Raw genomic sequence first — 27,394 nt, forward strand, 5'->3', positions numbered from 1 at the left:
TACAAATCCCATCTAGAGTCCAACTACACCCCACATTACAAACTCCAAGTCCCTGGGACTTCTCCTATCGCACCAGGCTGTGCAGCACGGCAGAGCAGCTCGGGCACAAATGTGTGCTGAGAGCCATGACACAGGATAGGACAGACAACGGGGACACAACAGGAACAGAAATCTCTTGGCAAGGAAAACGGCTGCAAGGACTGAGAGAATGCAAAAGGAGATGAGTGAGCTGAGACCGATGGTGAGCTGATGAGGCTCAGAGAACCCTGGAGGAAGAAGATGATTACTGAATTATTTATTCCAAGAACAGCAAAGACTGATGCCTAGGAATCCTGCAGTCAAAATCCTCTACCTAACCTCGTAATATTACAAGTCCTAATCCACCATAATGGATCCAGGTGGGGCACAGCTGTCCATACAGCTCAGAACAAGACCTGAAAAGACGTCTGACTGGATGCTTCCAAAGAGAGAAGAGAGTCTGATGCTTGTCTGAGCTCCCTAGTCAAAAGTTCTGTGGCCTGGGCGCCAGGCCAAGGAGTGCAGAGATCACAGAGGCTAACAATGATGCCAGGGTTTCTCACAGGCCCCCCTAAGTGAAAGATATGGCATACACAAACAACACATAATGCACAATAGACAAGTGACACGATGCACACCGGGACTGCTCTGCCCTGCTGCACACCTCAGCACTGCAATCAAAAGTGAGACTTGGCTTTTATGGGGCCTAAGGGGCCACTTCATGAACACACCACACCCCCCCCCCCCCAAAACTGGACTCAAAACCCCCTCCCAGGAATTCCCAAACCAGCACCCTGCTTTCATCCCCTCTGTGGGTCACAGCCCTCTACTTATCTCTCAGACATCTGGGGATGCTGGTCCCTGTCAGGTGCAAAGAAAGGCCACCTCGTCAGCTGGGAAGGTCCTGCTGGCACCGGGCTGGTGTCTCTGAGACAGCTAGAGTAAAGAGAACCAAACATCAGTCCCTGATCTTGGCACCGCATCGGCCAAAACCCCACCACTCAGCTACTCACCGCACTCCTAAGAAGGCCCGACACCTCCTAACTCTGACCCCCTGCCACACATGGAATGCGTCTGCACCTGAAAGAAAGTTACAACATATGCCAAACACCACCAGGATAACTCAAAAGGTGCAAACACCTTATGTCAATCTAGGAATAGCATCTAGAGCCCAAGTACAGCCAGCATTACAAATTCCAACGCCCCACGGTTTCTCCTACTGCAGCAGGCCATGCGGCAGGGCAGAACAGCTCCGGCAAAAAATGTGTGCACACACCCGTGACACAGAACGTGGCAAACAGGGGGGACATGAAACACGACACATCATGCTTGTGGTGAGGGTCTCGAGGGGAGAAGGCAAAAGGGACCCCAAAGACACACTAGGGAACACAGAACACTGGACAACACAACACAGACCGGAGCTGTTCTGCACTGCCCGCCTGAAAGCTGCCATCAAAAGGAGAGCCTCTCCCTTTAGCTGTCCTAAGACGCCCTTGGAGAAGATTGCTTTTCCGGCTGCCAATTTTCAAATCTGCCCCAAGAACTCCCAACCCACTATTCTCTCATCTCCAGGCCAAGGCCCTCGACTTATCTTTTGGATGATCGGTGAGGGGAATCCACGCTGCACCTGAAATGAGTCTGCCTCGGAGGGCCTCGTGATGGCCTGTGAGCCTCTCGGTGAGCTACAATAAAGAAAACCAAAACCAAAGTATGAGTCCAGAGTTATGTGGGCCAAATCCCACCAAGGCAGCTACTTGCTCTCTCCTGAGTGTGCCTGGCTCCTTCAGGCTCCAGCTTCATCATGATTCCAAGGCCTTCATTAGGAGTGGCACCTGGGTTTGAGAAAGGCAAAGTTAAATGGCATTCCCCTGAGTGCAGTGGATGACCTTGTGTGCTGTAAGACATGGGAATGCCTCTGCTAGGCTTCTGAGAAGCCTTGTGTGGGGGAGGCCTCAAATAAACAAATAAAGACCCTTTCTCACCCTGCTGCCTGCAAACTCCCTCCCAAGAACTCCTAACTGCTCACCCTCCCTCTCCCAATCACAATCCTCAACTCACCTGAAGCCTCAATCTCAAACATCATCTTGGACCTTGAGCGGATCCCTCTTGTGACATGATCAATCTGCTGAATAAAATGTTGTGCTTGACACAGCTTGGAATTTCAGGGAGTTGCACTCCTCAATTAAAAAAAAACAAAACAAAACAAAAAAAACCCAACAAAACCAATCCCAAAAACAAACAAAGAAAAAAACCAAACAAACAAAACCCACACAAACAATAAATCCCAAAACACCTAACTCCCCACAGAAACAAAAAAACCACAGAAAACATCAAAAAATCCAAAACCCCCACAAAAACCAACTAAAAACCCCAAAATGAAAACCAAAAAAAACCAAAAATTCCACCAAAAGAAATCCAACCAAAAAAACAACCAGAGCAAAACTAAAAATTACAAAAGCACCTTACCACTCCTAAACACAAAACCCAAAATCACAAACCTAAATACTCCCTGTATTCCATGCTGTTTTCTTCACAGAATCTTCCAAGCCTCTGTGCTTTAGATGCCCAGAAACACCTGCTGAAAAGATGCTGAGACGGGCTGAAAAAGCCTCTTCACTGAAATGAGGAGAGCTCTTAACCCAGCACATCCCAGAGAGGGAATGAAGCCCCTCAGCCACGGCTGGGGTTAATATACCCCTGATTGTGCCCGCCTCTCGTTCCCATGCCACCCAGGAAAAGGGAGGGGGCGAATCCCACCAAGCCCTCAGAGCAGCTGCAGCTGTTTGGCTCCTCTGACTCACATTCAAGGGCAGTAAAGGGCTTGTTATAGAAGAAAACTTTTCAGAAAAGGAACAGTGCTTTCTTTTTTTGCAACAACTACTTGGAGCAGAAGAACAGAAAACTGGCAAGATATAAAACTTTGTGGTAAGGTTACATAGCTAGATCAATTGGGTAATTGGGTAATTTGCTGTTACCTTACATAATTATTCTGTGTTTAACAAAAGCCATCTAATAAATTCACACCCAAAACTCCAGCAGCCCAGCTGGCCCTACCAAATCTCTATGTTTATGCATACAGTAAACAAAACCAAAATCCCAGTAATACCTATCAGAAGTCTGTGAAAGAAACCTCTTGAAATTGATCCTACCTCAAATACAAAACAACCCATGCAAAGTTAGCTTGACTCAATAAACAATTTACACAGAGCTAATAACACCAAGAAATAAAACAGCACACCATATACCACCAAAGAATGTAATAGTGAAGAAAAAAGAAACCACTTTTTTTTTTTTTTTTAAAGCTTTTGCCAGGACTCCAACAACAACTTCTTCTCCTTCTGAAATGTCCCTTCTCCTTCCCAAATTCCTTACAACTTCTGAGTTTACATCCAAGCAAAAAGCAAAATTCGTGCACTTGTGCGTTCGATGCTCCTGCCAGATTCTCTGTTTCCCTCCACATCTTCTTACACTTTCAGTCTTCACTCTGTCCTGCCGTGACGAGTTTGACGGACGAATTGGTAAACGTTAAGAGAGGATTTCCCTGCCTCCCTCCCCAGAGCTGGTTTCCTTAGTGCATTTCACTCAATCCCAGGCCGGCAACGATGCACGCTCACCTCAAGCGTGCAAGGCTCACAGCTGCTCGGCTAAACTCGGCTGTAATCGGCTAAACTCGGCCATTGTCATCTGCATTCGGCTGGACTCGACCCTTCGGCACGGATCGCCTCGCTTCGGCCGAACTCGGAGCCGCTCTCTGCGCTCGGCGCGCCTCGGCTCGCTTCGGCCGAACTCGGAGCCGATCAGTGCGCCCGGCGCGGCTCGGCTCGCTTCGGCCGAACTCGGAGCCGATCAGTGCGCCCGGCGCGGCTCGGCTCGCTTCGGCCGAACTCGGAGCCGCTCTCTGCGCTCGGCGCGCCTCGGCTCGCTTCGGCCGAACTCGGAGCCGCTCTCTGCGCTCGGCGCGGCTCGGCTCGCTTCGGCCGAACTCGGAGCCGCTCTCTGTGCGCCCGGCGCGGCTCGGCTCGCTTCGGCCGAACTCGGAGCCGCTCTCTGCGCCCGGCGCGCCTCGGCTCGCTTCGGCCGAACTCGGAGCCGATCAGTGCGCCCGGCGCGCCTCGGCTCGCTTCGGCCGAACTCGGAGCCGCTCTCTGCGCTCGGCGCGCCTCGGCTCGCTTCGGCCGAACTCGGAGCCGCTCTCTGTGCGCCCGGCGCGCCTCGGCTCGCTTCGGCCGAACTCGGAGCCGCTCTCTGCGCCCGGCGCGGCTCGGCTCGCTTCGGCCGAACTCGGAGCCGCTCTCTGCGCGGCCCGGCTCGCCTCGGCCGAACTCGGAGCCGCTCTCTATGCGCTCGGCGCGCCTCGGCTCTCTTCGGCCGAACTCGGAGCCGCTGTCTGCCCTCGGCGCGGCTCGGCTCGCTTCGGCCCAACTCGGAGCCGCTCTCTCCGCGTTCGGCTGAGCTCGCCTCGGCTCGGCTCCCTGACGGCGGGCAAGCGGCGCCGCCTCACGTTAAACTCGCCCGGCTCGGGGCTCTCCTGCTGCCGCGTCCCGCGGGCGGCCCGGCCATCGCACGGACACGATCGGGAGCGCGGCGTGGCACAGGAGCTCATTGGGCAGTGACCGCACTCGCGCTAATTAGCGCGCACGAGAGCAGCGGGCTCGGTTCGGCTGAGCTCGGCTCCGTTCAGGCAGCCTCGCAAGCCTGGCCTCGGTTCGCTCGAGGCCGTCAGGTTCCGCCGGTCTCGCCTTGGTTCGGCCGAAGGAGGCGTCGTTCGCTCGTGTTTTTACAAATATCTTTCTATATTGACTGTATATTTCTATATTTAATTTTATACTTCTATAATACTTCATTATTCCAAATAAAAACCCCGTCTCTAACCAAATAAATAAAAAAACCCTTCTTTTAAAGGATACTGAAATATTTTTTATTTATACTTTGTATAATTATACATTCATATTTTAATTTATCGTTTCTTTGGATGTATTACATTAATAATGATATATATATAAAATTTTAAAATAGATTTAAATCATTATTTAAATTATGTATAATATCTACTGCTACAACTAATTTTTTCTGATATTTTAAATTTTTATATTTATCTGTATGTATTTATTATATATTTCTAAACTTAGATTTCTACCTTTATATTATTTGCATTTATAATTTTTACAATCAAAACACTGCCTATTGACCAATAAAGAAAACCCGCTTTATTTAAGTATTTTAAAAATATTTTCATGTTTATAATTTTCATATTTATATTTATAATTTGTTCAATATTACATGAGAACACACCTGCTCCTGCACCGCAGTGGGGCCCCCTCTCCTGGGGACCTTGGGGTGCCCCAACGGCATCAGAGCCCCGAGTCTTCACCCCCTTCTCCTCTATTTAGAAACTACACTGGAACTTTTTTCTGGAAATAAAGACATTACCTAAATCCTCTCCCCGTGTCCTAGACAGATGGATATTCAGTTATTAGTTGGCTGGGCAGCAGTTTCTTAAATAGAATGATAAACAAGATGTGAACATTTCAGCTACAAGCAAATAGGCAAATCTGAACAAGGTACTGGTGGGCGACCACTGAAGTTATTTTGAAGGAATTTTTTAAACAATAAAATATTGATACCACAAAAATAAAGCAAAAAGCTAACTACTGGCTAAGAAAAAATTAACTTTTGACAGCAACAACATTCCAACCACACAGGCTTTTTCCCGATGTCATACCTTATAACTACCTCTCTTGGGAATTCTCATCATGTATCCCAAAAGGAATAAATACCTCAGAGCGTCCTAAAGCAAAAAGTAGCGCACATGAGCTCCTCACACTCCCGGGAGGCCTGCACAGCGTGCACTGAGTCTGCAACAAATTCTGCTCAGTGAGAGTCTGCAAACAAAGGTTCAATTGATGAATTGAACTGATTGTAAAGGGAGGTTTTCTAAGCACAGAAGCACAACAAAGAACAAGCAAAAACAATTCTTAAAAAAAACCTGCAAGTTTTATTTAGCATATATGCGACTGATTTCCACCCTGTGGCTTCTCACTTTGATTCGCGTCTGTAGGTTCAGGAAGATGACAATGCACACTCTGCCCTCCCTGAGCCCCCCACAGCAGCTGAGCGCTGCTCCGTGCGCTCAGATCGTCAGGAACTGGATTGCCCGCATGGACTGGAACTGCTCTGCTGCAGATTCAGGAGAGAGAGGCTGGCTGAGGCGTCGTCCCAATTCCATTTCTGTGTGACGAGAAGCGGTTTGTTCCCAACGGGTGCAACAATCCCCAGCTCGCTTCCGTGGTGAGTACCGATGGCACACAAATGGCAGCCTGAGGAAATCGTGTTCTGGGCTCTAAGTGGTCGGGACAGGGTCTGATTTTTTGTTTTGCATCTGTATGATGATTAGTACGACAGGGCCCTGATCGATGACATGGCAGCACAGAATTAAAAACTCCTCAATAGGATTACATCGACTTCTAGGAAAAGACAAAAGCCTAGGACCCTTCTGAAATCTATTTTTAATGCGAAGCACACGGATTGTCACTATGCTGTGCCTTCCAGCTTTTCAAAGCAGCTTACCTCTGAAGACCAGAAAACATTGATTTCTACAGAAACAATGGGCAACCCCCAGGCTAATCTCAGCGCTACTGTTTAATAGGGGATCTGCCAGCGTGCCAGTCCAGCTTCAAGTGTGCTTTATTTCAGTCTAACATCCCCTCAAAATTCTTCTCACATCTCCCAACCCTGACATCTTATTTTTCCCTAAAGCTTCTCATCATTAGCAATTTCCAAGTAACATGGTATTTTTACAACATTCAAAAATGTCATGCTGGACTGTGCTAGAGAGTAATTTGCAAATATAAGCTTAGCAAAGTTTGAATTGACTTGTCCAGAGAAAAAACCTACAAGTGAACACCTACACCTGCCTACAAAGAGCTAACAAGCCCCTGGCAGCTGCCAGCATCAAAGCACAGCGGATGTTTCTAATACAGGGTAAGGATAACAATATCACCTTTTGTTCTCTCCAGCTTGTTTTCCCTGCAGTCATATTTTGCTTCTTATGATTTTTTTAGTCTCTGCATCTTCTTGGACAGCACCGAGCCCGACGACAAGGATACGAGAGTCTTTCCCTGCCGTAGGGAGAGAACCAGGAAAACAGTTAAAATAAGAACAGGGTAGTTTGAAATTCATACTTCCAATGAGAAGCAGCGCCTAACAAACAGAACAAAAGTAAACAAAGCATGGTACCTCCCTGGGGACAGAAGACTTACAAACTCTCCAGGATTTACAATTCTAGCGACCAACCCCTTCAGGACGGCAGCCAAGTGTCCCATGAGGTGGTGCTGCACCAAAGAACCATCTGAGAGGTTCCAAAGAGTGAAACGCACAATATTTTGCAAAGCCGTAAAATCTTGCAAAATAACAAAAATACAATAGATGTAAACTACAGGGTAAGAGTACAAGTGTTCACTTTAAGAGCTGGAACCATCCAGGTGAGCACCTGATAACTGGATCCTCACCAGAGTTTGAACCCTTCAGGACACAGAAGGGTTTTCCCCAGAAATTTCACAGACTGAGTTTTGATACAAGTATACTTGCCAGACCCTCAGAAACATCACCCATTCTCCAGGTGTCTGGAGAGAACTGCAAATGGCTCTCACGTAGTTTGAGCTAGCTCTGTAAGGTCTCAGGGTGAATTTCACCAGATGCAACCAAACTGGGCAACTCCCAGTGGGACAGAAGGAACCCAAAGCTTGGGTTCGCAGAGCTGCAGCAAATACTGAGGAAACAAACATAACAGCGTAAAAAATAATAAACCATCCTTTTTTTTTCTCTTGCTTTTGTTTTTTTCTTATTCAGATCAGCATAGCAATTAAAGCGAAGGTGAAAAACTCGCCATTACTGAACATTTCATCATCTGTAGGCTGAGCATCCTTAGCACAGAGGACTCCAAAGTTAAAATTCACCGATCCCTGGGAAATAAAACCAAATATTGTATGATAAACAATCAAACAGCAGACGTAAAAATTTGTTTCCTCTAAGGACTTTCGGGTACGTATGTACCTTTGCATACATCCAACACATTGGAACATACACTTTATACCATCTCCTAATAAGTAAAAATTTACCTTTAAACTTTGATAGTACAGCATAAAATTATGAACTTAAATTGGTGATCTGTTATTATTAAGTTGGCGCCTAAAGTTATTTCTGCTGTCAGGTTCAAAAAAACATTAATTTTTTTTACTGGAATGAGCAATTGATTTCAAAGTCATCACAAGCCCACCAAAACACAAAGCAGTATTCACTGGATGGGTCTGTGAGCTAGAAGTAGTTAGGCTTGTACTTCCCTCTTGCTATTCCAGAACCAATAAATCCTGTCAACAAAACCAGGATCTATAGCCCACTGCTGTGAAAGATTCTACGAGGATGATGGTTTGATTTGTGTTTAGAAGTTTTGATTTGAAATGGCCAGTTCAATGGATAAAGACAGTTTAGGTAGTATTACATTGCTATTATTATTATTTCTATTATTATTTTTACTATTACTACTGCTATTGTTATCATCTGCTACTGGAAGAAACAAACCAGTAGTACCTATACTTAATTACTTTTATTTCCAGGAAATAATAAAGAAAAAGAACCAAACCAAAAAAAGTCACTTCCTACCTTTTATATCAAGGGATGAAAAATTTCTCTTGGGCTCTTCTCCAATTTATCAAGACTCATAGCACTGAAAGGCAAACAAAACAGTGCTTTATAGAAGGGCAAGTGCACATTTCAAGGCTGAACCACCAACTGATTGCAGTGACAGCAGTTACAACATGAATCCTTCCTAGAGCCTCTGTTAAATGGAATGTTCTGTGGAACTGCCGTTTCTTTCCCAAAACACTAACTTCCAACACTTCCTAATAATATTTTGTATTTTAAAACAAAAGAAGTTAGTGAGACTCTGTGCGGAGGTCAGGTTTAAATTTATTTCCTTCTAAAGCACAGAGCTCTGTTCCATCACCCTTCACTTCGGCTCTACACTGAATCGTGGTGAGCATTTGAGGAGTGCTCAATAATCAATTCTATTTCTCTCTTTTTCTAGCTCTCTCTATTCCTAAATCATTCCAGACAAGTCAAATGAAAAATGAGAAAAACAAGTTCAGCATCAAAGTCACACTTTTTCCCGTTGTCTGGTCAAGAACAGGCTCTAAATCCACTTACTGCTGCCTTCAACGATTCAGACTTGCAAAAGCATTCTTACATATTTTACAGGTTTATCATAAAACCCACAGAACGCAAGCTCTGAATTACAGGAAAAGGTACACAGGCAAATATCTAAAGGGATCACTTATTAGTAAATACATACCTTGGTAGAGATCGCACTGAGAACCTTTCTGAGGGACTCTAAGGGACGCATGTTTTCTGAGCACCCTATAAACAAGAAAAGCTAGGATATAGTACAGGACATCCCCACTTTTTCTACATATTCAAATAGTATTTTTAATAAAAACAATTCAGTTAAAAAAGAAGGAAGAAAACCAAGCTAATTTTACTCAGCTGTATTTACTGCCGATTTAGAGAAAAATCCCGGGCAGCGTCGGCCGTTGCGGCACACGTCGCGCCGGCAGCAGGGCCTGCCGGGAGTTGGAGTCTCGGGCTGGTAGCCACTCATGTGCCGCGATAGCCGTTGCGTCACACGCCGCGCCGGCAGCAGGGCCTGCCGGGAGTTGGAGTCTCGGGCTGACAGCCACGGCTCCGTCCCCCGCCACCGGGAGCTGCAGTCCCTCCCGGGCATCAAACGGGTCCTTCGCCCCAGGGCGGGGAAGGACCTGAGGCAGGACCGCTCCTCCCGAATGCCCTCTCTTTTCCCCTCCAACTCTTTTTCTTTTTTTAACGCTGTTTTTCACCCCTTTCCCTTCCCTTCCCTTCTGCTCTCCTGCTTTCTTTCCTTTCCTTTCCTTTCCTTTTTTTCCCCTTCCCTTTCCCTTTCTTTTTCTTGTATTTGTAATCTTGGTTTTCCTTCCTAGCTTTAGAATCAAAAAGCAGCAGTAGTAACTTTCAGGCTACCTGGGAGTAAAAAAAACCCCAAAACTATAATGATTGAAAGAAAACTATTTATTCCCTGGGAGCCTGAAATTTTCTACTGCTGCACATGACACAGAGCTTTTTATTCCTTCTTATATACAGTTGATATTTTATACTCGCTTTATACACCGCCCCCTGCCGTCTGCACCGGCGCTCTGCAGGCAGAGTGCTGCGGCGTCGTTCGGTTCTGTTTAAATAAACTCGGCTAAATTAGGCTTGGTTCGGCTAAGGTGTAAAATCGTTTCGGTTCGGCTTTTCGTCTAAATTCGGCTTTTCCGGCTCTTCGGCTGAACTCGGCCCGGTTGGGCTAAAGTCGGTCATATTCGGCTCTTTGTCTAAATGCGGCCAATGTCGGCTACAGTCGGCTATCGGTTACACTCGGCTATCATCGGCTCTTCGTCTCAAGTCGGCTGTGTTCGGCTACACTCGGCTCTTCGTCTCAAGTCGGCTGTGTTCGGCCACACTCGGCTCTTCGGTGAAACTCGGCTATTTTCGGCCACACTCGGCTCTTCGGTGAAACTCGGCTGTTTTCGGCCACACTCGGCTCTTCGGTGAAACTCGGCTGTTTTCGCCCACACTCGGCTCTTCGGCTCTTCGGAACTATTCGGCCCGGCTCGGCTCCCTCAGGGCGGGAAAGCGGCTGTCAGAGGACCCCGGCACAGCGAGGCGTTTCCCCACATGCCTGTCACAAACCCGCCGAAATACGCCCGCCCGCGGCGCCGCTGAGACCACAGCATGTGTCGGGTACACTTGAAACGTCACAGAAAATACCACCGGGGCCGCGCCGGGGTCGGTATTCCATGCAGGCAGTCCAGTGACACCCACCCCGGTCCTCCACTTCCCCGCCCTTTTAGCCGCCCTGTTGAGAAGGTCAACCAAAAGTCCGCGACATCCGCGACGCGCCACTCCCAAGGTGGCGGCCTCTCGGCGCAGGGCTGCAGTACCGCGCTCTGCCCACAAGGCGGCAGCACTGCCGCCCGCCCCAGCCGGGGCCGCAGCGCGCCTCGGGGCTGCGGGCAGGCAAGGTGGCAAAAAAGAACAGGGGCGACCCCCGCCAAAAACTGCTCTGAAATAAATGCCAAAAACCTGCCTCTTACCCCACCAGAATCAAACAAGGCCCCTTGCTTTAAAGCCATGTTTAAATAAATTTTTTATTTCCATTTTTCGTATTTATATTCACATGCATAGCTATAGTGGACATTGATGTAGCATGTAATTTATATAACATTATTCTATTTCTATTATTTATATTTACTTATATTTTGTGCTTTTATAAATATCTTTCCACATTGATTGCATATTTCTATGTCTAAAATTACATTTCTATCATGCTTTCACTATTTAAAATACAAATCCCATCCTAACTAAATAAATACAAAAAAGCTCTATTCTTTTAAACTACATTGAAATATTTTTATATTTATAGCGCTCATGACTATATTCACATTTATATTTGCAGTTTATACTTAAGTATTATATTAATCATTATGTATAACATGTATCCTATTCAAATAAGAGATAAATTATTTTCCTAATTATGTACCATATCTACTGGTACAACTTATTTTTTCTTACATTTTTAATTTTTATATTAACCTTCAGCTATTTATGATCTATTTCTATTCTTAGATTTCTACCTTTATATTATTTGTATTTATAATGTTTATACTAAAACACCTGCTTTTGCCAAATAAAAAAAAAATCCCCTTTATTTTAAACTACTTAAAAAAACCTAGAGTATATCCATCTGGTATAACATATAACAAATGATAGATATGATAGATGTAAAATTGATATAAATATTGTAGTGTATTATAGGAAATAAATAAAAATCAATATGATCCATAACACAAGTAATACTGTATAAATGTTATATTTATGTTATTTTATATTTCAAATAATTTAACATTTCTTTATATATTTGCATATACTTGACAAACATTTCTATATTTATACTTGGGTTGCGATTTTTTTCTGGGTGTTTTCTGGGTCTTTTCTTGCCCTTCTTCGAATTTTTTTCTGGGTTATTTCTTGTCCATCTTGGGAGTTTTTTCTGGGTTTTTTCTTGCCCATCTCAGAGTTTTTTTTTTGGGTTTTTTTCTTGCCCATCTTGGGTGATTTTCTGGGGTTTTTCTACGTTTTTTTCTTGCCCATCTGGGATTATTTTCTGGGGTTTTTTTCTCGTTGCTTTCTTGCCCATCCTGGGCTTTTTCTGGGTTTTTTTCTTGTCCATCATGTGGTTTTTTTCTGGTTTTTTCCTGCTCATCTTCGTCTGGTTTTCTGGGTTTTAAGCCAAAATCGGTACATATCATGTCAGTTCATGCAATACAACCCGGCTGGGGATTTTTTATTCTAAATTTAACAAGGAGTCGCAAAACCTGGAAAGCAAAAGTCACACACACAAGGTTAAATCCAGTCAGCATGCACTCACACACGCAGAAACGAGCAGACACAGACAGACACAGCCACGTGCTCTCACACACGCTCACACAATCTTTCCACTTAAATGCTCACTGCGGCCCTTACTCGAGATGCTGAAGAACGTGCTGTGACACATCTTCTGGCTGCCGCTCCTTGAGGTAAAATGGCAGATCCTGGGGAAATCAGCAGCCTCGGGGACCTGTGAGACGACAGGAAGGGTCAACGAGTGGCTATCTGACAGCTAGGACTTGTCTCCTCTCTGGACTGATAAATTTTCTACCCAAAATCCAATAGAAGACAGATGTATAGGTACATAGAACATAAGCCACCATAGGCAGATACAATACAAGCCAGGACTTGCAAAAATTCTCTGGAAGATGAATTCTTGCGCCCTATTCCCTTTCAGAAGAAGGAACCTACACAACTACTGCAGTCATCTGAGGAGGTGCATCTGAAAAAAAAGTTAGGACAACAGTCAGACGGTTCAATGATAACTGAAGAGCTCCAGATATCCTGTGTCCATCTACAAATCCCATCTAGAGTCCAACTACACCCCACACTGCACATTACAAATCCCCGGGCCCTCTCCTATTGCACCAGGCTATGCGGCAGGGCAGAGCAGCTCGGGCACAAATGTGTGCTGACAGCCGTGACACAGGATGGACAGGACAGGACAGACAACGGGGACACAACACAGACAGAAAATTCTAGGCAAGGAAAATGGCTGCAAGGACTGAGAGAATGCAAAAGGAGATGACCGAGTTCAAACTGATGGTGAGCTGATGAGGCTCAGAGAACCCCGAAGGAAGAAGATGATAACTGAATGATTTCTTCTAAGAACTGCAAAGATGGATGCCTAGGAATCCTACGGTCAGAATCCTCTACCTAACCTCATATTACGCCAAGTCCTAATCCACCAAAATGGATCCAGGTGGGGGCATAGCTGTCCATACAGCCCAGACCAAGACCTGACAAGACATCAGATGCGATGCTTCCAAAGACAGAAGAGAGTCTGACGCCTGTCTGAGCTCCCCAGTCAAAAGTTCTGTGGCCTGGGTGCCAGGCCAGGGAATGCAGAGATCACAGATGCTAACAATGATGCCAAGATTAATGACAGGCACCCCTAAGGTAAAAGACATGGGATACACAAACAACACACAATTCACAACAGACAAGTGACACGAGACACACCGGGACTGCTCTGCCCTGCTGCACACCTCAGCACTGTGATCAAAAGTGAGACTTGGCTTCTATGGGGCCTAAGGGGCCACTTCATTAACACCCCCCCACCTCCAAACTGGACTCAAAACCCCCTCCCTGTAATCCCCAAACCAGCACCGTGCTTTCAGCCCCTCTGTGGGTCACGGCCCTCTACTTATCTCTCATACAGCTGGGGATGCTGGTCCCTGTCAGGTGCAAAGAAAGGCCACCTCATCAGATGGGAAGGTCCTGCTGGCACCGGGCTGGTGTCTCTCAGACAGCTAGATTAAAGAGAACCAAACATCAGTGCCTGATCTTGGCACCGCATCGGCCAAAACCCCACCGCTCTGCTACTCACCGCGCTCCTAAGAAGGCCCGGCACCTCCTAACCCTGACCCTCTGCCACACGTGGAATGCATCTGCACCTGAAAGAAAGTTAGAACACATGTCAAACATCACCAGGATAACTCACAAGCTGCAAACACCTTATGTCAATCTAGGAATAGCATCTAGAGCCCAAGTACAGCCAACATTACAAATTCCCCCTCCCTATGGTTCGTCTTATTGCAGCAGGCCATGCGGCAGGGAAGAACAGCTCTGGCACAAATCTGTGCACGCACCCGTGACACAGAAAGTGACAAACAGGGGGACATGAAACACGACACATCATGCTTGTGGTGAGGGTCTCGAGGGGAGAAGGCAAAAGGGACCCCAAAGACACACTAGGGAACACAGCACACCGGACAACAGGATACAGACCGGAGCTGTTCTGCACTGCCTGCCTGAAAGCTGCCATCAAAAGTAGAGCCTCTCCCTTTAGCTGTCCTAAGAGGCCTTTGGAGAAGATTGCTTTCCCCACTGCCAATTTTTAAATCTGGCCAAAGAACTGCCAACCTGATACTCTCCCATCGTCTCATCTCCAGACCGCGGCCCCCGACTTATCTTTTAGATGATCGGTGAGGGGAATCCACGCTGCACCTGAAATGAGTCTGCCTTGGAGGGCTCTGTGATGGCCTGTGAGCCTCTCGGTCAGCTGCAATCAAGAAAACCAAAACCAAAGTATGAGTCCAGAGTTATGTGGGCCAAATCCCACCAAGGCAGCTACTTGCTCTCTCCTGAGTGTGCCTGGCTCCTTCAGGCTCCAGCTTCATCCTGATTCCAAGGCTGTGGCCTTCATTAGGAGTGGCACCTGGGTTAGAGAAAGACAAAGTTAAATGGCATTCCTCTGAGTGCAGTGGATCACCTTGTGTGCTCTAAGACATGGCAATGCCTCTGCTAGGCTTCTCAGCCTTGTGTGGGGTGCCCTCAAATAAACACCCTTTCTCAACCTGCTGCTTGCAAACCCCCTCCTAAGAACTCCTAAACTGGATACCTGATCACCCTCCCTCTCCCAGGCACCATCCTCAACTCACCTGAAGCCTCAATCTCAAACATCATCCTTGACACTGGGCAGATCCCTCTTGTGACACGACGAATCTGCTGAAAAATTGTTGTGCTTGAGAGCTGAGCAATAACAGCCAATTCTCTCCACTGCTCACCTTGACTGCTGGCATCCAGATTGACATCCTGAAAAGAAAGACAAAGAACAGAGCTGTAACACAGTCACCATACACACTTCTGCTGCAGAGACAAATGGGGCCTCACCGGCTCGGGGCAATCCCCTCGCCCGGGATGGGGCCCTCTGGCACACATTTAATCCATCTGAATCTGAAAAAAAAGTTAGGACAAGAGTCACACTGTGGCAGGATAACTGATGAGCTCCAGATGTCCTGTGTCCATCTACAAATCCCATCTAGAGTCCAACTACACCCCACATTACAAACTCCAAGTCTCCAAGACTTCTCCTATCGCACCAGGCTGTGCAGCACGGCAGAGCAGCCCCATCCCAAAAGTGTGCAGACACCCGTGACACAGGACAGGACGTGACAAACAATAGGCACAAGACACAGACAGAAATCTCTTGGCAAGGAAAATGGCTGCAAGGATTGAGAGAATGCAAAAGGAGATGACCGAGCTGAGACCGATGGTGAGCTGATGAGGCTCAGAGAACTCTGAAGGAAGAAGATGATAACTGAATGATTTATTCCAAGAACAGCAAAGACGGATGCCTAGGAATCCTACAGTCAAAATCCTCTACCTAACCTCGTAATATTACAAGTCCTAATCCACCATAATGGATCCAGGTGGGGCACAGCTGTCCATACAGCTCAGAACAAGACCTGAAAAGACGTCTGACTGGATGCTTCCAAAGAGAGAAGAGAGTCTGATGCTTGTCTGAGCTCCCTAGTCAAAAGTTCTGTGGCCTGGGCGCCAGGCCAAGGAGTGCAGAGATCACAGAGGCTAACAATGATGCCAGGGTTTCTCACAGGCCCCCCTAAGTGAAAGATATGGCATACACAAACAACACATAATGCACAATAGACAAGTGACACGATGCACACCGGGACTGCTCTGCCCTGCTGCACACCTCAGCACTGCAATCAAAAGTGAGACTTGGCTTTTATGGGGCCTAAGGGGCCACTTCATGAACACACCACACCCCCCCCCCCCAAAACTGGACTCAAAACCCCCTCCCAGGAATTCCCAAACCAGCACCCTGCTTTCATCCCCTCTGTGGGTCACAGCCCTCTACTTATCTCTCAGACATCTGGGGATGCTGGTCCCTGTCAGGTGCAAAGAAAGGCCACCTCGTCAGCTGGGAAGGTCCTGCTGGCACTGGGCTGGTGTCTCTGAGACAGCTAGAGTAAAGAGAACCAAACATCAGTCCCTGATCTTGGCACCGCATCGGCCAAAACCCCACCACTCAGCTACTCACCGCACTCCTAAGAAGGCCCGACACCTCCTAACTCTGACCCCCTGCCACACATGGAATGCGTCTGCACCTGAAAGAAAGTTACAACATATGCCAAACACCACCAGGATAACTCAAAAGGTGCAAACACCTTATGTCAATCTAGGAATAGCATCTAGAGCCCAAGTACAGCCAGCATTACAAATTCCAACGCCCCACGGTTTCTCCTACTGCAGCAGGCCATGCGGCAGGGCAGAACAGCTCCGGCAAAAAATGTGTGCACACACCCGTGACACAGAACGTGGCAAACAGGGGGGACATGAAACACGACACATCATGCTTGTGGTGAGGGTCTCAAGGGGAGAAGGCAAAAGGGACCCCAAAGACACACTAGGGAACACAGAACACTGGACAACACAACACAGACCGGAGCTGTTCTGCACTGCCCGCCTGAAAGCTGCCATCAAAAGGAGAGCCTCTCCCTTTAGCTGTCCTAAGACGCCCTTGGAGAAGATTGCTTTTCCGGCTGCCAATTTTCAAATCTGCCCCAAGAACTCCCAACCCACTATTCTCTCATCTCCAGGCCAAGGCCCTCGACTTATCTTTTGGATGATCGGTGAGGGGAATCCACGCTGCACCTGAAATGAGTCTGCCTCGGAGGGCCTCGTGATGGCCTGTGAGCCTCTCGGTGAGCTACAATAAAGAAAACCAAAACCAAAGTATGAGTCCAGAGTTATGTGGGCCAAATCCCACCAAGGCAGCTACTTGCCCTCTCCTGAGTGTGCCTGGCTCCTTCAGGCTCCAGCTTCATCATGATTCCAAGGCCTTCATTAGGAGTGGCACCTGGGTTAGAGAAAGGCAAAGTTAAATGGCATTCCCCTGAGTGCAGTGGATGACCTTGTGTGCTGTAAGACATGGGAATGCCTCTGCTAGGCTTCTGAGAAGCCTTGTGTGGGGGAGGCCTCAAATAAACAAATAAAGACCCTTTCTCACCCTGCTGCCTGCAAACTCCCTCCCAAGAACTCCTAACTGCTCACCCTCCCTCTCCCAATCACAATCCTCAACTCACCTGAAGCCTCAATCTCAAACATCATCTTGGACCTTGGGCGGATCCCTCTTGTGACATGATCAATCTGCTGAATAAAATGTTGTGCTTGACACAGCTTGGAATTTCAGGGAGTTGCACTCCTCAATTAAAAAAAAACAAAACAAAACAAAAAAAACCCAACAAAACCAATCCCAAAAACAAACAAAGAAAAAAAAACCAAACAAACAAAACCCACACAAACAATAAATCCCAAAACACCTAACTCCCCACAGAAACAAAAAAACCACAGAAAACATCAAAAAATCCAAAACCCCCACAAAAACCAACTAAAAACCCCAAAATGAAAACCAAAAAAAACCAAAAATTCCACCAAAAGAAATCCAACCAAAAAAACAACCAGAGCAAAACTAAAAATTACAAAAGCACCTTACCACTCCTAAACACAAAACCCAAAATCACAAACCTAAATACTCCCTGTATTCCATGCTGTTTTCTTCACAGAATCTTCCAAGCCTCTGTGCTTTAGATGCCCAGAAACACCTGCTGAAAAGATGCTGAGACGGGCTGAAAAAGCCTCTTCACTGAAATGAGGAGAGCTCTTAACCCAGCACATCCCAGAGAGGGAATGAAGCCCCTCAGCCACGGCTGGGGTTAATATACCCCTGATTGTGCCCGCCTCTCGTTCCCATGCCACCCAGGAAAAGGGAGGGGGCGAATCCCACCAAGCCCTCAGAACAGCTGCAGCTGTTTGGCTCCTCTGACTCACATTCAAGGGCAGTAAAGGGCTTGTTATAGAAGAAAACTTTTCAGAAAAGGAACAGTGCTTTCTTTTTTTGCAACAACTACTTGGAGCAGAAGAACAGAAAACTGGCAAGATATAAAACTTTGTGGTAAGGTTACATAGCTAGATCAATTGGGTAATTGGGTAATTTGCTGTTACCTTACATAATTATTCTGTGTTTAACAAAAGCCATCTAATAAATTCACACCCAAAACTCCAGCAGCCCAGCTGGCCCTACCAAATCTCTATGTTTATGCATACAGTAAACAAAACCAAAATCCCAGTAATACCTATCAGAAGTCTGTGAAAGAAACCTCTTGAAATTGATCCTACCTCAAATACAAAACAACCCATGCAAAGTTAGCTTGACTCAATAAACAATTTACACAGAGCTAATAACACCAAGAAATAAAACAGCACACCATATACCACCAAAGAATATAATAGTGAAGAAAAAAGAAACCACTTTTTTTTTTTTTTTTAAAGCTTTTGCCAGGACTCCAACAACAACTTCTCCTTCTGAAATGTCCCTTCTCCTTCCCAAATTCCTTACAACTTCTGAGTTTACATCCAAGCAAAAAGCAAAATTCGTGCACTTGTGCGTTCGATGCTCCTGCCAGATTCTCTGTTTCCCTCCACATCTTCTTACACTTTCAGTCTTCACTCTGTCCTGCCGTGATGAGTTTGACGGACGAATTGGTAAACGTTAAGAGAGGATTTCCCTGCCTCCCTCCCCAGAGCTGGTTTCCTTAGTGCATTTCACTCAATCCCAGGCCGGCAACGATGCACGCTCACCTCAAGCGTGCAAGGCTCACAGCTGCTCGGCTAAACTCGGCTGTAATCGGCTAAACTCGGCCATTGTCATCTGCATTCGGCTGGACTCGACCCTTCGGCACGGATCGCCTCGCTTCGGCCGAACTCGGAGCCGCTCTCTGCGCTCGGCGCGCCTCGGCTCGCTTCGGCCGAACTCGGAGCCGCTCTCTGCGCCCGGCGCGCCTCGGCTCGCTTCGGCCGAACTCGGAGCCGCTCTCTGCGCTCGGCGCGCCTCGGCGCTCTTCGGCCGAACTCGGAGCCGATCAGTGCGCCCGGCGCGGCTCGGCTCGCTTCGGCCGAACTCGGAGCCGCTCTCTGCGCTCGGCGCGGCTCGGCTCGCTTCGGCCGAACTCGGAGCCGCTCTCTGCGCCCGGCGCGCCTCGGCTCGCTTCGGCCGAACTCGGAGCCGCTCTCTGCGCTCGGCGCGCCTCGGCTCGCTTCGGCCGAACTCGGAGCCGCTCTCTGCGCTCGGCGCGGCTCGGCTCGCTTCGGCCGAACTCGGAGCCGCTCTCTGTGCGCCCGGCGCGGCTCGGCTCGCTTCGGCCGAACTCGGAGCCGCTCTCTGCGCTCGGCGCGGCTCGGCTCGCTTCGGCCGAACTCGGAGCCGCTCTCTGCGCTCGGCGCGGCTCGGCTCGCTTCGGCCGAACTCGGAGCCGCTCTCTGTGCGCCCGGCGCGGCTCGGCTCGCTTCGGCCGAACTCGGAGCCGCTCTCTGCGCTCGGCGCGGCTCGGCTCGCTTCGGCCGAACTCGGAGCCGCTCTCTGCGCTCGGCGCGGCTCGGCTCGCTTCGGCCGAACTCGGAGCCGCTCTCTGCGCTCGGCGCGGCTCGGCTCGCTTCGGCCGAACTCGGAGCCACTCTCTGCGCGGCCCGGCTCGCCTCGGCCGAACTCGGAGCCGATCAGTGCGCTCGGCGCGCCTCGGCTCTCTTCGGCCGAACTCGGAGCCGCTCTCTGCCCTCGGCGCGGCTCGGCTCGCTTCGGCCCAACTCGGAGCCGCTCTCTCCGCGTTCGGCTGAGCTCGCCTCGGCTCGGCTCCCTGACGGCGGGCAAGCGGCGCCGCCTCACGTTAAACTCGCCCGGCTCGGGGCTCTCCTGCTGCCGCGTCCCGCGGGCGGCCCGGCCATCGCACGGACACGATCGGGAGCGCGGCGTGGCACAGGAGCTCATTGGGCAGTGACCGCACTCGCGCTAATTAGCGCGCACGAGAGCAGCGGGCTCGGTTCGGCTGAGCTCGGCTCCGTTCAGGCAGCCTCGCAAGCCTGGCCTCGGTTCGCTCGAGGCCGTCAGGTTCCGCCGGTCTCGCCTTGGTTCGGCCGAAGGAGGCGTCGTTCGCTCGTGTTTTTACAAATATCTTTCTATATTGACTGTATATTTCTATATTTAATTTTATACTTCTATAATACTTCCATTATTCCAAATAAAAACCCCGTCTCTAACCAAATAAATAAAAAAACCCTTCTTTTAAAGGATACTGAAATATTTTTTATTTATACTTTGTATAATTATACATTCATATTTTAATTTATCGTTTCTTTGGATGTATTGCATTAATAATGATATATATATAAAATTTTAAAATAGATTTAAATCATTATTTAAATTATGTATAATATCTACTGCTACAACTAATTTTTTCTGATATTTTAAATTTTTATATTTATCTGTATGTATTTATTATATATTTCTAAACTTAGATTTCTACCTTTATATTATTTGCATTTATAATTTTTACAATCAAAACACTGCCTATTGACCAATAAAGAAAACCCGCTTTATTTAAGTATTTTAAAAATATTTTCATGTTTATAATTTTCATATTTATATTTATAATTTGTTCAATATTACATGAGAACACACCTGCTCCTGCACCGCAGTGGGGCCCCCTCTCCTGGGGACCTTGGGGTGCCCCAACGGCATCAGAGCCCCGAGTCTTCACCCCCTTCTCCTCTATTTAGAAACTACACTGGAACTTTTTTCTGGAAATAAAGACATTACCTAAATCCTCTCCCCGTGTCCTAGACAGATGGATATTCAGTTATTAGTTGGCTGGGCAGCAGTTTCTTAAATAGAATGATAAACAAGATGTGAACATTTCAGCTACAAGCAAATAGGCAAATCTGAACAAGGTACTGGTGGGCGACCACTGAAGTTATTTTGAAGGAATTTTTTAAACAATAAAATATTGATACCACAAAAATAAAGCAAAAAGCTAACTACTGGCTAAGAAAAAATTAACTTTTGACAGCAACAACATTCCAACCACACAGGCTTTTTCCCGATGTCATACCTTATAACTACCTCTCTTGGGAATTCTCATCATGTATCCCAAAAGGAATAAATACCTCAGAGCGTCCTAAAGCAAAAAGTAGCACACATGAGCTCCTCACACTCCCGGGAGGCCTGCACAGCGTGCACTGAGTCTGCAACAAATTCTGCTCAGTGAGAGTCTGCAAACAAAGGTTCAATTGATGAATTGAACTGATTGTAAAGGGAGGTTTTCTAAGCACAGAAGCACAACAAAGAACAAGCAAAAACAATTCTTAAAAAAAACCTGCAAGTTTTATTTAGCATATATGCGACTGATTTCCACCCTGTGGCTTCTCACTTTGATTCGCGTCTGTAGGTTCAGGAAGATGACAATGCACACTCTGCCCTCCCTGAGCCCCCCACAGCAGCTGAGCGCTGCTCCGTGCGCTCAGATCGTCAGGAACTGGATTGCCCGCATGGACTGGAACTGCTCTGCTGCAGATTCAGGAGAGAGAGGCTGGCTGAGGCGTCGTCCCAATTCCATTTCTGTGTGACGAGAAGCGGTTTGTTCCCAACGGGTGCAACAATCCCCAGCTCGCTTCCGTGGTGAGTACCGATGGCACACAAATGGCAGCCTGAGGAAATCGTGTTCTGGGCTCTAAGTGGTCGGGACAGGGTCTGATTTTTTGTTTTGCATCTGTATGATGATTAGTACGACAGGGCCCTGATCGATGACATGGCAGCACAGAATTAAAAACTCCTCAATAGGATTACATCGACTTCTAGGAAAAGACAAAAGCCTAGGACCCTTCTGAAATCTATTTTTAATGCGAAGCACACGGATTGTCACTATGCTGTGCCTTCCAGCTTTTCAAAGCAGCTTACCTCTGAAGACCAGAAAACATTGATTTCTACAGAAACAATGGGCAACCCCCAGGCTAATCTCAGCGCTACTGTTTAATAGGGGATCTGCCAGCGTGCCAGTCCAGCTTCAAGTGTGCTTTATTTCAGTCTAACATCCCCTCAAAATTCTTCTCACATCTCCCAACCCTGACATCTTATTTTTCCCTAAAGCTTCTCATCATTAGCAATTTCCAAGTAACATGGTATTTTTACAACATTCAAAAATGTCATGCTGGACTGTGCTAGAGAGTAATTTGCAAATATAAGCTTAGCAAAGTTTGAATTGACTTGTCCAGAGAAAAAACCTACAAGTGAACACCTACACCTGCCTACAAAGAGCTAACAAGCCCCTGGCAGCTGCCAGCATCAAAGCACAGCGGATGTTTCTAATACAGGGTAAGGATAACAATATCACCTTTTGTTCTCTCCAGCTTGTTTTCCCTGCAGTCATATTTTGCTTCTTATGATTTTTTTAGTCTCTGCATCTTCTTGGACAGCACCGAGCCCGACGACAAGGATACGAGAGTCTTTCCCTGCCGTAGGGAGAGAACCAGGAAAACAGTTAAAATAAGAACAGGGTAGTTTGAAATTCATACTTCCAATGAGAAGCAGCGCCTAACAAACAGAACAAAAGTAAACAAAGCATGGTACCTCCCTGGGGACAGAAGACTTACAAACTCTCCAGGATTTACAATTCTAGCGACCAACCCCTTCAGGACGGCAGCCAAGTGTCCCATGAGGTGGTGCTGCACCAAAGAACCATCTGAGAGGTTCCAAAGAGTGAAACGCACAATATTTTGCAAAGCCGTAAAATCTTGCAAAATAACAAAAATACAATAGATGTAAACTACAGGGTAAGAGTACAAGTGTTCACTTTAAGAGCTGGAACCATCCAGGTGAGCACCTGATAACTGGATCCTCACCAGAGTTTGAACCCTTCAGGACACAGAAGGGTTTTCCCCAGAAATTTCACAGACTGAGTTTTGATACAAGTATACTTGCCAGACCCTCAGAAACATCACCCATTCTCCAGGTGTCTGGAGAGAACTGCAAATGGCTCTCACGTAGTTTGAGCTAGCTCTGTAAGGTCTCAGGGTGAATTTCACCAGATGCAACCAAACTGGGCAACTCCCAGTGGGACAGAAGGAACCCAAAGCTTGGGTTCGCAGAGCTGCAGCAAATACTGAGGAAACAAACATAACAGCGTAAAAAATAATAAACCATCCTTTTTTTTTCTCTTGCTTTTGTTTTTTTCTTATTCAGATCAGCATAGCAATTAAAGAGAAGGTGAAAAACTCGCCATTACTGAACATTTCATCATCTGTAGGCTGAGCATCCTTAGCACAGAGGACTCCAAAGTTAAAATTCACCGATCCCTGGGAAATAAAACCAAATATTGTATGATAAACAATCAAACAGCAGACGTAAAAATTTGTTTCCTCTAAGGACTTTCGGGTACGTATGTACCTTTGCATACATCCAACACATTGGAACATACACTTTATACCATCTCCTAATAAGTAAAAATTTACCTTTAAACTTTGATAGTACAGCATAAAATTATGAACTTAAATTGGTGATCTGTTATTATTAAGTTGGTGCCTAAAGTTATTTCTGCTGTCAGGTTCAAAAAAACATTAATTTTTTTTACTGGAATGAGCAATTGATTTCAAAGTCATCACAAGCCCACCAAAACACAAAGCAGTATTCACTGGATGGGTCTGTGAGCTAGAAGTAGTTAGGCTTGTACTTCCCTCTTGCTATTCCAGAACCAATAAATCCTGTCAACAAAACCAGGATCTATAGCCCACTGCTGTGAAAGATTCTACGAGGATGATGGTTTGATTTGTGTTTAGAAGTTTTGATTTGAAATGGCCAGTTCAATGGATAAAGACAGTTTAGGTAGTATTACATTGCTATTATTATTATTTCTATTATTATTTTTACTATTACTACTGCTATTGTTATCATCTGCTACTGGAAGAAACAAACCAGTAGTACCTATACTTAATTACTTTTATTTCCAGGAAATAATAAAGAAAAAGAACCAAACCAAAAAAAGTCACTTCCTACCTTTTATATCAAGGGATGAAAAATTTCTCTTGGGCTCTTCTCCAATTTATCAAGACTCATAGCACTGAAAGGCAAACAAAACAGTGCTTTATAGAAGGGCAAGTGCACATTTCAAGGCTGAACCACCAACTGATTGCAGTGACAGCAGTTACAACATGAATCGTTCCCAGAGCCTCTGTTAAATGGAATGTTCTGTGGAACTGCCGTTTCTTTCCCAAAACACTAACTTCCAACACTTCCTAATAATATTTTGTATTTTAAAACAAAAGAAGTTAGTGAGACTCTGTGCGGAGGTCAGGTTTAAATTTATTTCCTTCTAAAGCACAGAGCTCTGTTCCATCACCCTTCACTTCGGCTCTACACTGAATCGTGGTGAGCATTTGAGGAGTGCTCCATAATCAATTCTATTTCTCTCTTTTTCTAGCTCTCTCTATTCCTAAATCATTCCAGACAAGTCAAATGAAAAATGAAAAAAACAAGTTCAGCATCAAAGTCACACTTTTTCCCGTTGTCTGGTCAAGAACAGGCTCTAAATCCACTTACTGCTGCCTTCAACGATTCAGACTTGCAAAAGCATTCTTACATATTTTACAGGTTTATCATAAAACCCACAGAACGCAAGCTCTGAATTACAGGAAAAGGTACACAGGCAAATATCTAAAGGGATCACTTATTAGTAAATACTTACCTTGGTAGAGATCGCACTGAGAACCTTTCTGAGGGACTCTAAGGGACGCATGTTTTCTGAGCACCCTATAAACAAGAAAAGCTAGGATATAGTACAGGACATCCCCACTTTTTCTACATATTCAAATAGTATTTTTAATAAAAACAATTCAGTTAAAAAAGAAGGAAGAAAACCAAGCTAATTTTACTCAGCTGTATTTACTGCCGATTTAGAGAACAATCCCGGGCAGCGTCGGCCGTTGCGGCACACGTCGCGCCGGCAGCAGGGCCTGCCGGGAGTTGGAGTCTCGGGCTGGTAGCCACTCATGTGCCGCGATAGCCGTTGCGTCACACGCCGCGCCGGCAGCAGGGCCTGCCGGGAGTTGGAGTCTCGGGCTGACAGCCACGGCTCCGTCCCCCGCCACCGGGAGCTGCAGTCCCTCCCGGGCATCAAACGGGTCCTTCGCCCCAGGGCGGGGAAGGACCTGAGGCAGGACCGCTCCTCCCGAATGCCCTCTCTTTTCCCCTCCAACTCTTTTTCTTTTTTTAACGCTGTTTTTCACCCCTTTCCCTTCCCTTCCCTTCCCTTCTGCTCTCCTGCTTTCTTTCCTTTCCTTTCCTTTTTTTCCCCTTCCCTTTCCCTTTCCCTTTCCCTTTCTTTTTCTTGTATTTGTAATCTTGGTTTTCCTTCCTAGCTTTAGAATCAAAAAGCAGCAGTAGTAACTTTCAGGCTACCTGGGAGTAAAAAAAACCCCAAAACTATAATGATTGAAAGAAAACTATTTATTCCCTGGGAGCCTGAAATTTTCTACTGCTGCACATGACACAGAGCTTTTTATTCCTTCTTATATACAGTTGATATTTTATACTCGCTTTATACACCGCCCCCTGCCGTCTGCACCGGCGCTCTGCAGGCAGAGTGCTGCGGCGTCGTTCGGTTCTGTTTAAATAAACTCGGCTAAATTAGGCTTGGTTCGGCTTAGGTGTAAAATCGTTTCGGTTCGGCTTTTCGTCTAAATTCGGCTTTTCCGGCTCTTCGGCTGAACTCGGCCCGGTTGGGCTAAAGTCGGTCATATTCGGCTCTTTGTCTAAATGCGGCCAATGTCGGCTACAGTCGGCTATCGGTTACACTCGGCTATCATCGGCTCTTCGTCTCAAGTCGGCTGTGTTCGGCTACACTCGGCTCTTCGTCTCAAGTCGGCTGTGTTCGGCCACACTCGGCTCTTCGGTGAAACTCGGCTATTTTCGGCCACACTCGGCTCTTCGGTGAAACTCGGCTGTTTTCGGCTACACTCGGCTCTTCGGGGAAACTCGGCTGTTTTCGCCCACACTCGGCTCTTCGGCTCTTCGGAACTATTCGGCCCGGCTCGGCTCCCTCAGGGCGGGAAAGCGGCTGTCAGAGGACCCCGGCACAGCGAGGCGTTTCCCCACATGCCTGTCACAAACCCGCCGAAATACGCCCGCCCGCGGCGCCGCTGAGACCACAGCATGTGTCGGGTACACTTGAAACGTCACAGAAAATACCACCGGGGCCGCGCCGGGGTCGGTATTCCATGCAGGCAGTCCAGTGACACCCACCCCGGTCCTCCACTTCCCCGCCCTTTTCGCCGCCCTGTTGAGAAGGTCAACCAAAAGTCCGCGACATCCGCGACGCGCCACTCCCAAGGTGGCGGCCTCTCGGCGCAGGGCTGCAGTACCGCGCTCTGTCCACAAGGCGGCAGCACTGCCGCCCGCCCCAGCCGGGGGCGCAGCGCGCCTCGGGGCTGCGGGCAGGCAAGGTGGCAAAAAAGAACAGGGGCGACCCCCGCCGAAAACTGCTCTGAAATAAATGCCAAAAACCTGCCTCTTACCCCACCAGAATCAAACAAGGCCCCTTGCTTTAAAGCCATGTTTAAATAAATTTTTTATTTCCATTTTTCGTATTTATATTCACATGCATAGCTATAGTGGACATTGATGTAGCATGTAATTTATATAACATTATTCTATTTCTATTATTTATATTTACTTATATTTTGTGCTTTTATAAATATCTTTCCACATTGATTGCATATTCCTATGTCTAAAATTACATTTCTATCATGCTTTCACTATTTAAAATACAAATCCCATCCTAACTAAATAAATACAAAAAAGCTCTATTCTTTTAAACTACATTGAAATATTTTTATATTTATAGCGCTCATGACTATATTCACATTTATATTTGCAGTTTATACTTAAGTATTATATTAATCATTATGTATAACATGTATCCTATTCAAATAAGAGATAAATTATTTTCCTAATTATGTACCATATCTACTGGTACAACTTATTTTTTCTTACATTTTTAATTTTTATATTAACCTTCAGCTATTTATGATCTAT

The 27,394-nt window shown here is 46.7% G+C and overlaps 3 long non-coding RNA genes across 3 annotated transcripts; all 3 read right to left on the minus strand.

The window, feature by feature from the left end:
• Positions 1 to 5,990: 5,990 nt before the first annotated feature.
• Positions 5,991 to 7,872, minus strand: LOC132074387 (uncharacterized). Its single transcript, XR_009418608.1, has 2 exons — positions 7,019 to 7,872; positions 5,991 to 6,424 (listed from the first exon to the last, which is right to left on the minus strand). It is a non-coding gene; the product is annotated as an uncharacterized LOC132074387 (long non-coding RNA).
• A 31-nt stretch (positions 7,873 to 7,903) lies between these two features.
• Positions 7,904 to 9,610, minus strand: LOC132074388 (uncharacterized). Its single transcript, XR_009418609.1, has 3 exons — positions 9,365 to 9,610; positions 8,677 to 8,740; positions 7,904 to 7,979 (listed from the first exon to the last, which is right to left on the minus strand). It is a non-coding gene; the product is annotated as an uncharacterized LOC132074388 (long non-coding RNA).
• Positions 9,611 to 21,672: 12,062 nt separating this feature from the next.
• On the minus strand, positions 21,673 to 25,283 carry LOC132074386 (uncharacterized). The gene is made up of 4 exons (XR_009418607.1): positions 25,047 to 25,283; positions 24,359 to 24,422; positions 22,701 to 23,661; positions 21,673 to 22,106 (listed from the first exon to the last, which is right to left on the minus strand). It is a non-coding gene; the product is annotated as an uncharacterized LOC132074386 (long non-coding RNA).
• Between the last annotated feature and the right edge of the window lie 2,111 nt (positions 25,284 to 27,394).

This window comes from Ammospiza nelsoni, chromosome 6, assembly GCF_027579445.1.
Source record: "Ammospiza nelsoni isolate bAmmNel1 chromosome 6, bAmmNel1.pri, whole genome shotgun sequence".
In the NCBI taxonomy this organism is placed as follows: Eukaryota; Metazoa; Chordata; class Aves; order Passeriformes; family Passerellidae; genus Ammospiza; species Ammospiza nelsoni.